This window comes from Phodopus roborovskii, unplaced genomic scaffold (assembly GCF_943737965.1).
Source record: "Phodopus roborovskii unplaced genomic scaffold, PHOROB, whole genome shotgun sequence".
NCBI lineage: Eukaryota > Metazoa > Chordata > Mammalia > Rodentia > Cricetidae > Phodopus > Phodopus roborovskii.
In genome coordinates this window covers 6,471,724-6,488,892 of record NW_026126567.1, presented here as the reverse complement: position 1 = coordinate 6,488,892, position 17,169 = coordinate 6,471,724, and the positions used below count along the sequence as shown (strand labels likewise).

At 44.3% G+C, this 17,169-nt stretch overlaps 1 protein-coding gene across 1 annotated transcript in view; it reads right to left on the bottom strand.

Moving 5' to 3' along the window:
* Positions 1–17,169, bottom strand: part of Kcnq3 (potassium voltage-gated channel subfamily Q member 3) — a 264,585-nt gene that overhangs the window by 124,929 nt on the left and 122,487 nt on the right. The gene's annotated exons all lie outside the window — the stretch shown is intronic.

Below are 17,169 nucleotides of genomic sequence, written 5' to 3'. Positions count from 1 at the left end.
TTATCTCCAATTTGCAGACACACGGAGGCTCAGTGAGTTTATAGGAGCCTGTAAATCACCCACATCCCACAGTTGCCAAGCAGCAGGACCAGGATCCTTGATCAGGTCCACCTGACTGCAGAGTCTGGGTTGCTAATTATCACTGCTGCCTATTCATCCATTCATCCCACAGATATTTATTAAGCACCTCCCATTTTCCTGGATGCAGTTTCATACTTTATTGTGTAGATCTCCTGCTAGGTGACTGACAGACAAATTCCCGTGGCCCCAGCCACTACTACCTGGAACAATATGCACAATGGAAGAGGTGAGTGAACTAAGGAACCCGTCAGCTCCCCTGTAGGTTTAGCATCCCCAAAACAGGGGCCTGGTTACTAGGTATACTTCATAAAGCAGGCAAATGCCCCGAGACAGAGCGAGCTGTGGCACCAAGGAGAAAGGTTTGCACATAAGAATTCCCAGGGACAGCAGGTTGCAGCCAAAATGCACTGAAGAAGCAAAGGGGTGTTGCACAAGTGTGCATCCTACTAAAACCACGTCCGTACTGCAGGGAGTTGAATCACAGCTGTCTCGCAGAGAAAGAGGCAAAGTGCTAACCACTGGAAGGGGCCTGAACCCTTAGAGCTAGCTCCCAAGAGCAGCCAGACAGACTAGCCTGCCATCTCTTGTGCTTTGTCTGGAAGGCACCTCCACCATCAGTTACACCATACACGTATCCTAAATGAATCTCCCTTCCACATAAATCCAATCAGAGCATGAGCAAAAGGCAATTTATAAGCACAACATAAAATAGGAAAGCCAGACCCTTTCCTGTTACAAAGGAATTATCTCAAGGATGAATGTGCCAGACTCATAATGTTACCGAGTCCAAACGTTTCAAAACTGAAGTTAATAAATTTCTTTTTCACTGACATGGAGTGGAAGACACATTGGGACGGGCCCTGCTCAGAGCTGCCGCAAACTTTTTGTCCTCATCCGGGACTCTTTGCGATTCTGTATCACTGAATCGTGGCTGCTCCTTGCAATTTCAGCTGCTTGTGTGTCTGATTAACTCTGCAACCTTAGGCTTGTTTCCACATGGCATAAAATAGCCCATCCCAGTTTCCCTCTGAGCATAAGTCTGCTGCACATAACCATTGGGTGTTCCACTCATGTCTGCCCATGGCAGGTGCACTGGTGGATGGGGCTCATCATGGGGGCCACATAAGGGGAAACTCCACAGAGAGCAAGCAGGACCAGCCAGAAAGCAAGCGCTACTACCTGGGTAACCTTCCACGTCCGGAGCCACTGGTGTGAGTCGGGAACATATAAGCTTAGTGGACTCTTCACACAAAGTGTTCAGAGTAAAACTACATCTGTATAAATGTTGGAATCAACTTCTTAGGGGAAATCCCCATGGCTTCTTAAAGCTTTAGATAGAAAAAAAATAGGTTGCTAAAAATAAGTTTCTGGAGGAGCCAACTGTATCAGAATCCCCGATGCCTGTCTGTAACGGGAAAACTAGCTTGGTAGGTCAAAGCTACCCAGTTATCCAGCACGCCTTTCTTGGGGAGCTCTCTCAGTGTGTAGTATATACCACTGACTTCAGCTGCATGGATGTGACATAATAGGAAGCGGTTCAAGTACATTATATGAGAACTGAGAAATAAGCCTGTCCTTGGAGTTTGTTATAAAGGTAAGCAAACAGAACTGAAATATCCATCCACACATACATACATACTACATACAGACACATATACACACATGTGTAAATGCATGCATACACACACATATACACGTCTATGTAAATGCATGCATACATATATACACATATACACATATATACATGCATACCTACTTACATACACACATGTACATGCATACACATATGAATACACACATACATGCACACACATATACATATACATATACATATATATATACATATACATACACATACACATACACATACATATACATATATATATTTCCTTTAAGGAGCCTAAAGGGTTAAAATGATGTCTAGCTAGCAGACTCTGACCAGGCTCCTCCTATGTTTCATTAAAAATACCAGTGCGGTTACAAGAAGAAGTAAAAATTTCCAAACTCATAACCACACTGAAAATCAAAAGTGATAATCTAATTAGAGCCTGAATTAAGAAAGAAATCTTGTTAACCCGGTTGGTAAATTCACACATGTGATGTGCTTAGGGCAATGTCTAGCGCATAGGAACATTGGGTAATTGTGAATTGTTACTTGCTTCATGTTAAATGAGAGGCACTCAGGAAAATAACTGAGTATTATGGTATGAATCAGCAGGTACTATTTTAAGTCACTTCTAATGTTAACATATGCCACCCCCCCCAAAAAAAAAGCAAAAGTAAAGAAGAAGCCAGCCATGGCATAAAATCAGGGACCCACGATGACATGGTACATCCACAGGAAAGTGACAATCACAGACAAATATTCCCCTAGGTTAGGAAACACAAGGAACTTAGGGGTTCATGCCTTGGGCTACTTTATCTGTCTCCTCACTGCGAATTCATGGACTAGAGGCTGTGTAGACACAGTGGCTCCCACCACAGTTCATCAAGACCACCACAGCCAGGAAACCCAGGGAGACTGCGGGACCTGGATTGTGACTACACACCAATATCCCACCTTCCCACCTGGAAGAAGCAGGTGGTGGACAAAGACGAGGGACAGGGACAGACACATAACTTTGCTGGTTGGTAGTCTTTTTCTCAGATAAGTTAAGAAGAGCAAAGAGTGTGGAACCCAGGAATAGAAAATGCTAAGTGGAAAGAGCATTATCCTGAAATCTTAAAGAAGACACATCTGGAAACAGAGACCTAAAGGCAGTTTAGTTTGGAAAGAAGAAATGCTTTTAACAACTGGATAAAAGAGAACCTAGTTGCTCTGCCCTGGAAATAGAGTCCTAAGGACAAAACTCATGAAGGAGCCGGGCAGGATGAAAGGAAAAACTCTAACTGGGAAGATGCATACGAAGGTCTGTTATCAAGGCCTGATGTGGGGTATGACGGATAATTTTTCTCCACAGTCTATCTAAGTTTACTTATAGAAAAAGGGATGTGCACAGACAGACTATTCAGTAATATTTTTATGGGTTTCTACTGACAGTCTATTTGCCGGGGTAACTTATGAACATCAGAATCTTTTGTTTTCTTCCAGTACTGGAGGCTGAGGACCCCAAGTTCAGATGAAGGGATCTGGTAAAGGCTTTCTCCCTGCATCCTGACATGGCAGAAAATATTAAGGCAAGTAAGACCGTGACCATGCCACGAGCCCACTGCTAGCAGCATCCTGTGCTCATGAGAGTGTAGCGTCAACACTTCTCAGGAGGCTGCATCTCCTAACACAAGTAATTACTTAGGAAGGGTGGGCATCAAGGCAAACCATCCTTATCCTTAAGAGAAGACATCCTGGGAAAGTTCACGTGACAATGGGGAGGAGCCAGGGGCCCTGGTGGTTTCTAGCAGGAAGGATCAATCTCCCTGATCCCTTCACCACTTTCAGAGAGATCATAGCCCGACAAATTAAGTTTCTAAAACAAGGATGTGGAGGAATATGTTGACACAGTAGCATTTAGAATTGTGTAACAACGACTCACAAAAATATTGAATATTTCTAGCTCACCAGAATGTTCTATGAGGAGTATCTTGAAAGATGAATTCACCATGAATTAAGCAATGTTCTCAGAGCCACAAGGGTCTGAAATCACCAAGGCAATTAATTGCATCAATAAAACATTTGATCAAAGTCATTTTCCACTCTTGGGGAAAAAAAAAAAAAAGCAAGTAATCTGAAGCTATGTTATTGTGTTGATATTAGACACTGTCTTGTGAGCCATGAGACAGGATCCAATTAATGCTCTTGAAGAGCACAAAGCTCCACATTATCATCCAGTAACTTAATATTGTCCTTTTCAAAGCTACAGTCTGTAGAATTAGAACAAGAAACAAGAGTTCAGCTTTTACCAACAGAGATAAATGTGCCATTGGGTTTGGAGACATGACTGTCTCTGGGAACAGAGGCGACACTTCCTGAATACTCAAGAGGCCAAGACATCGGTTACCACTGTTCCCTGAGTTCCTAGCTGAGTCTCCCCAGTAAGAAAGAGGGAAGTGTTGGACGATGCAGTCAACAAGCAGAGAAGGGAAACAAAGGCTGCCCAAGATTTCAGGGCAGAAAGTAGAGCGTCTGTGCATGTACTGACTTGTGAGTCTCATGTCACCAAGTAGGCCAAGCAGCCAGCTAGACAAAACCAAAACAGAACCAACTAACAGCATCACAATTCATAAAGAGAGATTACCACGTGGCTGCATCCAAATTTAAACAAACTCCCAGTTATGGGACCTTCCATGTAAATAGTTACGAAAGATTAAATTAAAAACGAAATAAGTAAGACCACTCCCACTATAATTCCACATAACGAGGAAAAGAAAGTCATGACATCAAGTTCAGCTCTGTCAGAAGACAGGCCCAGCCAGGGAAAACACCATCCTGAAGAAATGACTAAAGATCAATGCCCCGCCAATTTTATGTTAATGTAATTTCCACCCAAATTCAGACATTTTAGTGGAGATTTGATTTAATGGGTTGTATCTAAATCAAAGCTGTGAGAAAATACCAGAAAGTTTAGGAAAAAGAGTAGCAGGAGGGCCCTTGTTGTAAAAGAAAACAATAGTTACTCAGCACCACTGATATTAAAACAGCAGAGTATGGGTCTGTTATTTATATCACAAGAGCATGAAGGTAATTTGGGAGGGCAGTTCTCACATCAGTTTTGTGATATGTTGGAGAAGTCCTAAATATGAGCAGGATTTCATCAGGTGCTCAAGCACGACAATATTCATAACCAGCAGAGATAATAAATACTTTGAGGTATTGTTAGAAATTGGTTGAATAATGGGGCTGGGGGTGACAAAACCGGACATAAGGGTAGACGTTGGATTCCATGTCACACGTGATAGACAATCAGCTGTAGACTGATTCCAAGCAGGTAGCTGGCATGCACAGGTTAGGATCTGGGGAACAACTGCTTAGGGGAAGACGGATTAGGAAAACGGCCACCTGGAATGGTAGGGCATGCAGGAGACCGCAGGGTAGGGCAACATGTACGGGAAGTTGTGAGGACACAGGAGGGGAAGGGTCTCTGGTGGAGACAGAGATGCCTGGGGATAGTTGACAGGTCAACTGCACAACGGGGGTATGCGTTTCCTGTTCCCAATTCTCAGCTCCCTCAGCCATATGACATGGGAAACCTTCCCCACCCCAACCCTGGGATTGATCTTCCCAATATCCACTGAAAAGCTGAGTATTCCACAGCTCACTTATTTGGGGGGGGGTAAGCTGTACTATAGGGTCCACAGCATAAGTACTTCCTCCAGGCCTTCCCATAGTTTTTCAAGTCAGAAAAATAACTTATTGCCCACGCCAGCCCAGTCCCTTTTCCCCCCTCCAAGGGCAATCTGTGTCCTTTATTTTTCCTATATCTGAAATATTCCTATTCAATTAGCTAATTTCTCCCTGAAGTCATATCCTTCATTTTAATAAGAGGAAAACGAGGCTGCTCCATGTATTATTAAGCTTCATTTCGGGCTGAAATTGAATTATACGAACTACCAGTAGCTCCTCTGTGGATCACAAGCCGGAGGTCTATGATTCACGCTTCCGACTGCCTTTCAATCCTTTGGAGGCAGTGGAAGAAAGGCCTGTCTTAAAATAGACTGAATGCAGCTCAATGAATGTTTTGGAAAAAAAATCTATAATTTTGGCAAACTTTTTCAGAAATATATATATATATATATTTTACTAACAATGACCCCAGAACAGGGAGGCTCCTTCAATTTTTTAATGTGTGGGTTGCTCTTGGTTACTTTGTTTCCTTTCTGTGAATGCAGTTTTAGTGTTAAAATTTCCATTCATCCCCAGAAGAGGTACGATTATTAAGGAGGTAGCCTCTATCCAAGCTCTACCGTTTCCGTGCTGTGGTCTGGCACCGTCACGTGCTGGAAGACGGAGTTTGCACGCTGATCTTGCCTGGGTTGCTTGAGTGGTCAGCACCTTGATTCTGGTGAAACTGATGATCACAGCATTTCTCATTCCACAGAGTGGCCATTAGGACAGAGAGGGGGATAAAGAATAACTATCAAGGTCCTTGCCATCAGGCAAACTTAGAACACCACCTGTCACATGCCTGACTCTGTGGTTTAGGGTGAGTTGCTGATGTCCCCAGGGCTCTTATTCCTCGTTTGTAAAGTGAGGGAAGCAAGAATTCTCTGGATGTAGGCCACAGTGAGATTCTCTGTGGGATCCTGGGAAAGTTCTAGTGCAGCATCCATCCCAGAGCAAGACTTCAAGAGTCATAGTATTGTACAGTCTGAGATTATGAGCTGCTGAGGACCAGCTGTGTGGCCTTCTGTAAACCATCGCCTTCTGTGAATGTGCCAGAATGAAGGCAAAGGGGGAATGCTGATGTCTCTTCATCCAATCAAATGGATGGAGATACTGAAGCTCATAGTTTGAGTTGCTTGCTAAGCTGATGTCCACATATCTCACATGATAGAAATTTGAATGTTTTCCTATCCCTGCCCTTTTTCTCTGAATATAATGCAAGCTTTTCCTCATTGGGGAGACTTCAGCCATCCTGGAACTTAATGTAATGGAGAGGGAGCCTTGCTTTAATCATAAATTCACCTGAGGCTTGGAGGTGACCCCTCTTTCATTTTAAACCTGTGTGGGTTGCTGGTGGCAGTGAACATAGTCTCAATCACCTAGGACCCAGCACCCAGTAGACACAGTACTGAGTCGGGTACTAGATTCAATCATCATATGGGAGTGCCTTAAAAGCTCTTGGCGGCACAGCAGACAACAAAGGCTGATTTCCCATCCATCTGAGACAGGCTGCCCAGGATGCTGCAGACCCTGAGGGTAGTCTGACCCTGGTTTGATGGCCTCCAATAAAAAGAGGCCCTGAGCTCCCAGTAGGAAGCAGCTGCTTTGCTGGTGGTGACAGATGATAGCTACAAGTCCCCTTGGATTCTGGCTTCCTTTCATGCCCATCTATAATCCTTGGATCATTGAAACAGCATGATGTAATGGGCTTTCCATTGCTCTAATAGTCTGGCCTGTCAGGGTGGATTTATCTCAGTATGTGCGGGGACGTGGAGCCTGAAGACCGCTCTGGGCTTTGCGGTAGAGGACCTTTAGCAGAATGAATAGTTTACTTAGGCCACTTTCCTTGACTTACACTTTACTTTCTTGGTTCCCACAGAATGGCTCCCCGGGCCCCACATTCCTGCAGTGAGCAGCCTTGAACAAACTTAACTGCTTTTTTGAACTAGAGTGCATGAAATAAAATAGGGAGTATTTGACACCTCTGGTTTCTAATAAACCCCAAGAATTTACTCCAAATAAAGCTACTGGTTCCGAAAGTATAATCTAATAGTATGCATGCGAATGCACACACACACATACACACAAATACAAACACACCATATATGTGTGCATGGCTGAATTTACGCAGACCTCAGTTTGCACAGCCTGCTTATGCTTATATATTTTACCTGGTGGGTAAGGCTGGGCTCTGGGGTCCAATCAGTGTCATTAGATCCACACATCTCACTTACAGGACCCATGACCTTAGACAAGTTACTGCACTTTCATCTGTTAAATGACACTGGGACCACACAGGTGATCAGCAGTTATGACCGTCCCGTCTCCCACCAGCCTTATCCCATGGAGATGGTGCCACCTGGCTGCTGAATACAGATGAGGCAACTGGATTTCGGGGAGGTTAAAATGCCTGGTGTCACCCAAATCTAGATAATAATACAGCTCACCCCTGCCCCCAGCGAAGCCACTCTGAAAACTATCCAAATTGTAATGCGGGAAACCCCGCCCACCTCTCTTCCACCTGTTTCTGAAAGCCAACACCTAACACTATCCTAGGAAGCTTGGAGAGCTGAGCTGCTAGGTTACCCTGTTCATGCTAATAGGCCCTAGCTCAGAACCAGAGTCGCTGGAGTTACAGTCTCCACACAGAAGAAAGAAGACATGATAAGGAATCCAGAGCTGCTGTTATTGACAAGAGAAAACTAATGACTGCTGATTGCATGGCTTGGCTTGTAAATATTGACACCCTGTGGGAGCCCGGTGCTCACCTGCAACTGTGGGACCTCATTTGCACCTGTGGGAGCCCTGTGCTCACTGCATCTGTGAGTGCCCTGTGTTCACTGCACCTGTGGGAGCCATCCACCGACTTGCACACCAGCAGGTGCCCTCCGTTCATACACACAGGTGAGGCCTTCTTCCTCGTCCACAGGTTTCAGCAGTGGCTTTAACACTACCTGCCTAGAATCATACTGAACAGCAGAACTGTATATGTCTTTAATCCATGCATTTGGGGGAGACAAATTCAGCAGGATTTCTGTGAGTTCAAGACCCTCCCCAGCAACAAAGTGGATGACCTTGTCTCAAGAAAAAAAAAAAAGATGGAGATCTTGAAACACAAGCACAGAAAACTCAGATTCCAATGGTTTGTGTGGTATATGGTCTTGATGATTGTTGTAAGATTCCAAGGTGAATTAAATGCTCCCACCACAGCTCAGGTAGGAAACTTTTGAGGTCACAGAGAATGCAAAGTTGGTTGTGACCTCGTTCCATGAAGACTTCATTCCAGGATCTGGTCAGTCACTGGCGCACATAGTGACTAATATAAGCATTATTTCCCAAGTCTAGTTTCCAGTTCTTTTTAGAGCTTGTCAACATGCTACCCTGTAAGACCTCTTTATTCTGCCCTGGTTAATCCTAGCTTTGTTTGGCATGGTGTTTCACTATGCTAAAAATTAGCATGCCACTAAGAACTTGCAGAATCCTTAGACACACCATAAAATCTGCATCCACCCCAACATTGCATCCTGATAAAAACCACATTCCTGGAGTCCACCTCGCCTCTCTGCTGTCTTGTCTCTGAGGCCACATTAGGCTTCATGCTTCTATCTGCTTTACTCTCTGCCCTATAAGGACCTACACAGATGCATCTCAGGGTTAGGTGCAACCTTTTGAAGTCACCAACATTTTCTCTGAAACTGTCAAATGTGAATGGACTAGACATTGTTGATGTATCTATTGCCAAAATACTACATATAGCTATTTTACTTGTTGTATATAATTTTTCTTATATTAGCTGTTATAGCTAATTTGTTTATTATCTAACAAATAAAGCTTGCCTGAATTACAACTCATAGGCCCCCACTGCATGATCAGTGTTAACATCTATGTTACAGATGGAAAAACAGAAGCAAAGAGGCCCTTGTTACATTTGTTTGTCTAGGGTTTTTTTTTTCCAGCCTATTTTCCTGATGATGACTTGGCCATTGCTTGAGGGGACGCTGAGGGGGCAATGAGAGGATGAGCTAGACAGGCACATGGAGTAAGTACTGGGAAGAAAGGTGCCCACAAAAAGCTTGGACACCGGGCAATTCATAGAGTTGTGTTGATCAAACAAAAAAATGTTTAATGTCTGTGTTTAGTGGGGTATTATTCAGCACAATGTAAATTTCTCTCATGCCTTCTAATGTCTCACTGTGATGGTTGGATAAGAGGTGCCTGGGAAGCACACCTCTGGAAGGTATTTCCAGAAGGGAGTAACTGAGGAGAGAAGACTCACACTGAATATGGGCAACACTATCTATCCCCTAAGCTAGGGGCCTGGACAGAATCAAAGTCTAAAAACAAAAAGAAAAAGTCAGCAGGCATCTATCTGTCCGTTCATCCATCCGTCCGTTCATCATCTATCTAATCTATCTCTTCCTCCTCTCTCTGTTCCTCTTCATCTCTGCATGACCCTCCCTCCCTCCATTCTCTCTACCACAACATGTGAGCACCTCTGCTCTGTTCTGTCCTCCCCACTGTGCTGACAGAATTGTGAGCCAAGTGAGTGCCCCTTCCTTATTCTGTGAGATGCTTCCTCCCAGCAATGGGCTCACATTCCTAATAAGTCTCAAAACAGTGATTGGCAGAGCAATCACAGACAGGGTTTGCCAGAAACGTCTGAGTCCCTCCTTTCCCCACACTCTGTGAATGGTGGGAAATTGGTGACAGTGAAATATAGGTCAGTGAATTTCTCAGAATATGCAGAATAGAAGTAGGCTGGTTCTACCTGTATTCAAATGGCAAAGACAAATTGACCCAACTGAGACGTCAAGTCATGATTCTCATGTAGGCCAAGTGGCACAATGATGGACCAACATGTTCCTCTGTATATGATTATTCATCTCAGACCCCTCTGAAAGGGACTTTGGGGAAACCATGACCTCTGACCATGCCATTCTTCCCACAGAGAATTTACTTAGTATTCTCACACCACTTGTGCCCTTGACCTTGGCGACCAAGGCCCCAGTCCGAGCTGTGGCAATGTCTCTAGCATCTTTTCCAGAGCCACTTTTGCACTACAGTTTATCACACTCCATGCCCTCTGGCTTCTCTGACACTACTGTACTGCTTCTTGACTCCACCTCTTGACTCTTCATGCTGTTCCCTCGGTCTGTTACACATTTCCGAACACTTTCCATCTGCAATGGTCTCCATGTCTTCCAACATCATGTTCCCAATTCCAGGAAACCTTCAGCCACGTCTGGCCTTTCCCCAAGGACATATAGACAATGCACCCATTTCCTCCTCCAGATTGGCCTTGAGCCAATTTTTATACTTCTGCTTTAATACATTTCATTGTTGGCAAAGCTATATTGTTCTGGGGGATGGGCTATTCTATTTATTTATTATCTGTAAACACAGTAAGTCCATGTTTGTTAAATGACTGAATGTGTGAACAAATGAATGCAGTCCCCACTCTGTCACCCTCTAGTAACCATGTCTCTACAGAAAGACACCAGGGTGAAATCTGAGGCCCTGATTAAGTAAAGAGGGATGGATATAATTTGAGAACTGGGCATGATTGTTAAACAAAAACCACTTTAAAATATAGTCATTGAAAATGTCATACATGCATACAATTTACACTGATCATATTTACCCCATTATATCCTCCAGGGACCTCAGGACCCTCCCTCCCAAATAACATCATCCATGCCTTCAACGCTATGTTCACATATCAACCCTATTCTATGATGTCTGACCTTTTCCCATGAACATGGCTAATTCACCCATTTCTCCTACCCAGGTTTTCCATTATCTTATAACTTCACACACACACACACACACACACACACACACACACACACACACACACACGGTGGGTGAGAGGGGAGAGCAGAGATCCCAAAGAGTCCAATTAGTGTTGCTCATGTAGACCAGTAAGACCATCTATTTATTAAGCAGCACTTTATTGAGCTTCTACTATGTCCCACACATTATATTAATTTTTTACAGTTTCATTAAATTTTTGTTGTTTGGTCTATATGTATGTAAGTGTACTAGATATGTGCCTGGCAGTCATGGAAGTCAGAAAAGGGAATCTGATTCTCTGGAGCTGCAGTTATAGGCGTTTTGAGTCACTATGTATGTGCTGGGAACCAAAAAAAAGGTCTTCTGAAAAAGCAGCAGTACTCTTTACTCCTGAACCATCTCTCTGGTCTTCCTCATAGCAAATGAAACTCTTCATATCCTTAAACCATCACAGTGTGGGAAAGCCATCACAGGCTAGTGAAGCATCAGAACCAATTTTTTTTTGTGTGTGTGTGTGTGGAATAAAGCCAGATGGTGACATCTCAGTGTCACAGCTGTCCGTGGGCACTCTGTGGCTCCAGGTCCCAGCTGCTGCCTTTACTTACGAGATCTTCCAGTTTCTCCCCCAAATTTGTTCCACTTACAGTTTTGCTCTTTGGAAAGCCAAGCTAGAGGCTTCCCAGCCTGAAGAAAATGAGACAAAATTCTGCATCCACTGTCCTAGTTAAATTAAAAAAAAAAAAAAAAAATCAGGAATCAGGGCAGCATGTTCCTTGGCCTCAATCTCATTGTTCTAGAACTGCAATATGAAGCTCATGGGAGCCCTGGAATAGGCAGAGCCAACACCACACATTGACTGGCCGCCTCTCTGGTATTTCCCTGAGGCCTTGCAGGTGTGTATGAGGAAGAGTGTGCTGTTGGGACAGCAAAGCAGAGGGAGATCAGCCAATGGTGAGGGACACTGATGGGTTTGGGCAAGCATCCACCCTGTGGGATGGAACAGAGAGGGCAACCTGGCTCAGAGACCTAGATTCCTCTAGGCTCCAGCACAGACTCTTCCATTCTCTGGGCTTCAGCTTTTACAGCTGAGAAAGGAGATGGCTGAACTGTGTGTTAAGGACTATATTATGTGTCTCAAAATTCACATGTGGACCTCAATTTCCAGGAACACGGAATGCAACTGTGGTTTTAAGTTTAGGTTTAAGGTTTAACAGCCCTACAGACTACAGCTAGGATATCTGAATCTTCTTCGAATCCCCCAAGACAGCGCCCCTTACCAGCAGGAAGTAGTTTGGAAAGAACGACGCCCAAATTCCAAAATATTGTGTATAAATGTTTGTTTTCATTTAATTGGACTTTGTTATATAAAATTAAATAAAAAATTATAAAGAAAAAAAAAGGTTTAAGGTTTAAGACGAGGCCAGGAGTAAAGGAATGGGACTAGAGAACACCTTGCTGAGCGAGGTAACCCAGACCCAGAAAGACAAATATGTACTCACTCATAAGTGGATATTAGACACAGAACAGAGGGTAACCAGACAACAACTCACAATCCCAGAGAAGCTAGTTAACAAAGAGGACCCTAAGAGAGCTATACATGGATTCCCCTAGGAGGGGAAAATGAGAAGATATCTTGAATAAATTAGGGGCAGGGAGCAGGGGAGGTGGTAAGGAGAGAGCCTCAGGAGAACTCGGCCCCATGGCATCTTGATCTCAGACCTCCAGCTCCCAGAACTGTGAGAAAATGGACTTCTGCTGTTAAAGTCCTCCAGCCTGTAGTCTTTGTTACAGCAGCACTAGCTGACTATTACAGCCGAGGGTATCAGAGGTCCCAGTTCTGTGTAGGTCATGTCACTGAGTGGATCTGTTCAACAAGGGTCCCATTAGAAAAATCAGGATACTTAAGACAAATCAAGTGGATGGATGGTATGGATCAGAGAAGAGACGAGAGACACAGGGTAAAGCTACACACACACACACACACACACACACACACACACACACACACACGTGCGCGCGCGCGAGTACTGGACACCAAATGCAATCAGAATTCAACATGAGTCCACAACCAGCATTACTCAGGGACCTAAGTGTCCCAACCAATCCAGGAATCCACAAATCTGCATTTGTGTCAACCCTGTCCATTACATTTCTGTGTCTATGTTCCACAATTCTGCACTATGTCTCTTTATAATGCTGTACTGGATATGCCCAGTGCATCTCACCTGGTCCACTCTGCTAGCATATATTCAGAGATGAAGAGGAAGAAAGAGACAGAAAGGAAAAGTGTAGAATGAAGCAGAGGCAGGAGCTTCCCAGGCTATTGCTTTCTTGCTCTGCTTGCTGTATCAGAACACAAAAGCTGATTATTTACAGCTGTTGTGTTCAGCTACTCATGTTTCTATGACAACCCCCCAACACACACACTTTAAAAAAAAAAAAAACTTAAACAAGGAAAGAAGTATCCTGGTTCATAGATTTAGAAGTCTAAGTTCATGGTCAGGTGACTCTGATGTTTGGGCACCTATGGTGATGTTGAACATCACCCAAGACTACCCCCAATGATTGTACCAGGTCTTAGGGCAGAGGTCTGGAGGCTCCTGCAGGGATCTTGGCCAGAAAAGCTTCCTGTGTCCGAAGATAGGGTGTTCCTGCCCTCCAGGGTACTGATTCCATCCTGCGTGTGAAAAATATTCCATTTCTCATCCTTGTGATCTGGTTCTAGCCTTTCTAGACTATATGGGGATGATGGATCAAACCTTATGTGCAGGGGCCAGAAGTTGGTAATCTAGTAGGGAATTCTGCCACTGTTAAGTTTATTTGTTAGTTGGTTTATTTCTTTGTTTGTTTTCAGCCCTGGCTGTACTTTTCAAAATTGTTCTTGAAGTCTTTTTTATCTCTTTCCCCAACCAACTCAGCATCTCACAGTATGACTTGGAGGTCAAACCAATCTGTCTTGTTTGTCACTGCACAGCCTTTGCTCAAGATGTGCCTTTACTGGGAGTTCCCTTCATCCTCCTTATTTGGCCCAGCCTGTCATTACTCCCCCAAGAAGCCTGTCTGATGAGTAGTACCCAGAGCATTTGAACTCATATGGTTCCTCTTTGAAACCAGCACTTATTCAAAATGAAACGATAAAAGATGGATGGATGGTTTGATCAGTGAATGGATAGACAGATTGATGAAGAATGAAAAGATGACAGACAAAAAACAGAGGGTCTATCCTTAAGAGGAAAGGTTTTAATTCTAGGCATCCACCATGACACCTGCTAAGAATATGCACTTTGTAAGTAGGCTTCTGCCACCTTCTAGATGAGGTTTCAGCAACTTCTCATGAATTGAGGCACAGCAGACTTATCATGTACTTCTGAGGCCTCTAGGGTACTGTGAGTGTACCAACTTCTCCAGTAAAAAGTCCAGAAGGAGGGAAGACACCAGATGAACCAAGCTTTATGACTATGTCACCAGTCAGGTACTGCCTTCCCCATAAATGCAAACTCGGGAGAAAACATCCCAGGAAAGCTGGAAGACATCACTGCAGAGGATTCACTTCCCTTTATAAATGTTATTCCTTCTCACTATAAATAGCATGGAAAGCAGACGTACATACAAGAAAGGAAGCTATGCATTTCTGAAACAACCACCATCTTTAACTTGCTGCTTTAGCATTTGATGCATTTTCTACGTATAGATTTTCTGTGTCCAGGCATGGCTGAATGACCCGCAGAATACCCTCGTGTGCATCCTGATTTTTGTTTTTCCTCCTGATCACAACAACTTAACCTTCTTCCTATGCTGTGCTTTCAAAACCTAATAACAGCCACCACATAATACCGCATCCAAGAATGCACTACCTTGAAAGTCCTCAGAGTGTCTGCCACCCAGCAGTGCAGGCAGATGTGGGTGAGCTGAATCTAAAACTGTTGATGACTTGGGTTATTTCAAACTTCCTGTTGCTACAAATAATGTCACAGGGACCTTGTATAACATCAAAGTCCTCCCTTAAGTCAGTTTCCTAGAAATGCAAACACAGATCAAGGGGGAGAACCTTCCTATGGCTCCAGGCACCTGGTTCCAGTTGTTTTCCAAAAGGATGGTCACCCATGCTCGCCCTGCAGATTCTGGGACTGTCATTCATGCCATCTGTAAAATGGGGGTCATGTGACAGTGTTTGTAATGGGGAGAACTCAGGAATAGCTAATCCAGGCAGCTCGAGCCCCGCCCTCACTTGGACTCTCAAGGGCATTGCCTACTGAGATTTTCGTAACATTCTCCACCCAGGCATGGCTCTCCACTATACTGAAATTACATGCGACCGTCCTTTGGTTTAAGCATTGCTTCTTTCAGATTTGAAACCTGCACCATCCCTGCCTACGGTAACACCGCCCGCTCCAGGTCACAGGGCAGACTGCACACTGCCCTCACCATCTTTCCCATTTGTTACATCGCCCCCTATCTTTCAGCCAACAGACTCTCTTCGAATCCAGTAGCTACATCTTAAACACCTGCTGACCACCCACTCCACACGGGGTGGGGGCACGTTCCCACGTTCCCTGTTTGCTACACACTTTCCCTAGGACATAGAAACTATCACCTTTAACACGAAAGGAAGGGAGACCCAGCAACTAAGAGCGCAGAGACAGCGATAAGGCCATTGTGCCATTTAACAGGGACCCCTCCCCAAAGCCAATGAACCAGCTGTGCCCAGACAGTCCCAGCTACCACCTCTCTGCTCACCCAAATCCCATTTGCCACAGAAATGCCAGGCACTTCCTGTCAGTAGCAGCTGATGAGGCTTACCCTCTCTGTGTCCAGCTAATTATCCCATCTTACAACCATTAATCCTATCATCTATTACATCATTTTCATACGGGAAGGCTCAGACACAACCCATAGACCCATCCCTCTAAAATGATCACACGTGGATAGAGTTACACATGCCAAAAGTATCTGGCATCCAGTGAGGCTGAAATGCATTCCACACTCTGTTCTTTGCAAAAAGAAAAAGAAACTCCCATTGTATTTCTGACTTCTAAAAATATGGAATGCTCCTATTTGTCTAATATATAACGGACTTATAGGAGCCAGTGTTGGTCATTGCACACACATATAATTCCAAGGTAGGGAGACCCTGGAAACTAGGCCACAGAACAAGCAATGGGTATCAAGGTTTTGAGGGAAAGGACCGTATTGTTGGAGCTATTTCGTGATGGGTGGGCTGAGCCCAGAAGACAGGATTGGGCAACACATTTCTTCAAGCAAAGCATAGTCCCTAGGGTGCAAATGGGCTCCACAGAGCCTTGAAGTCAGCTGGCCTTGCATTTGGGGAGTCGCAGTCTAAGCCCAGCTGCTGTAGGTAAATGCATTCAGGCTCAGCAGAAGTGAGGGCAGTAACTGATGTGCTGAGACCCGTATCTGGCACATACCAAATGCTTAATTTACACTGTTCTGATGGCCTGGAGGTTGATTCTGTGCCAGGAGGCTGTGCTTAGAAGATTGACAGTATAGAAATGAGCTTTGCAAACTCACCAGGAGAGAAACCTCATAAAATTCATGTCAGTATCTTATCGGTCAAATATCTTTTAAAATCAACCCAAGGCAGTAACAACGGAAAAAGTTTGAGGCTATGGAGTGATGAGCTGGGTAAAGGGTAGCATTAAGTGGCAAGGCCTAGAGAGCCAGGGGGTTAGGGAAACTCATCTTCAGTAATGTCTCCTCCTTTCAGATTTACCAGAAACCTCCGCAGTGCTGAGCAGAGTGCAGTGGATACACTTTACAGCTCTCATCCACTTTAATTATTCCAAATGCCTAACAAGAAGACGTAGCACAATGGCTAGGAAGGCTTGGAGGTCAAAGGTGTAGGGGGAGCATCAAGATCATACATCAGCATGCAAAGGCAGAAGCCTACTAAAGAGCCCGAGTCCTACTCATAGTCTTGTCTGTGTGGGTGTGGAGAAGTGCACACGCCCCGAAGAGAC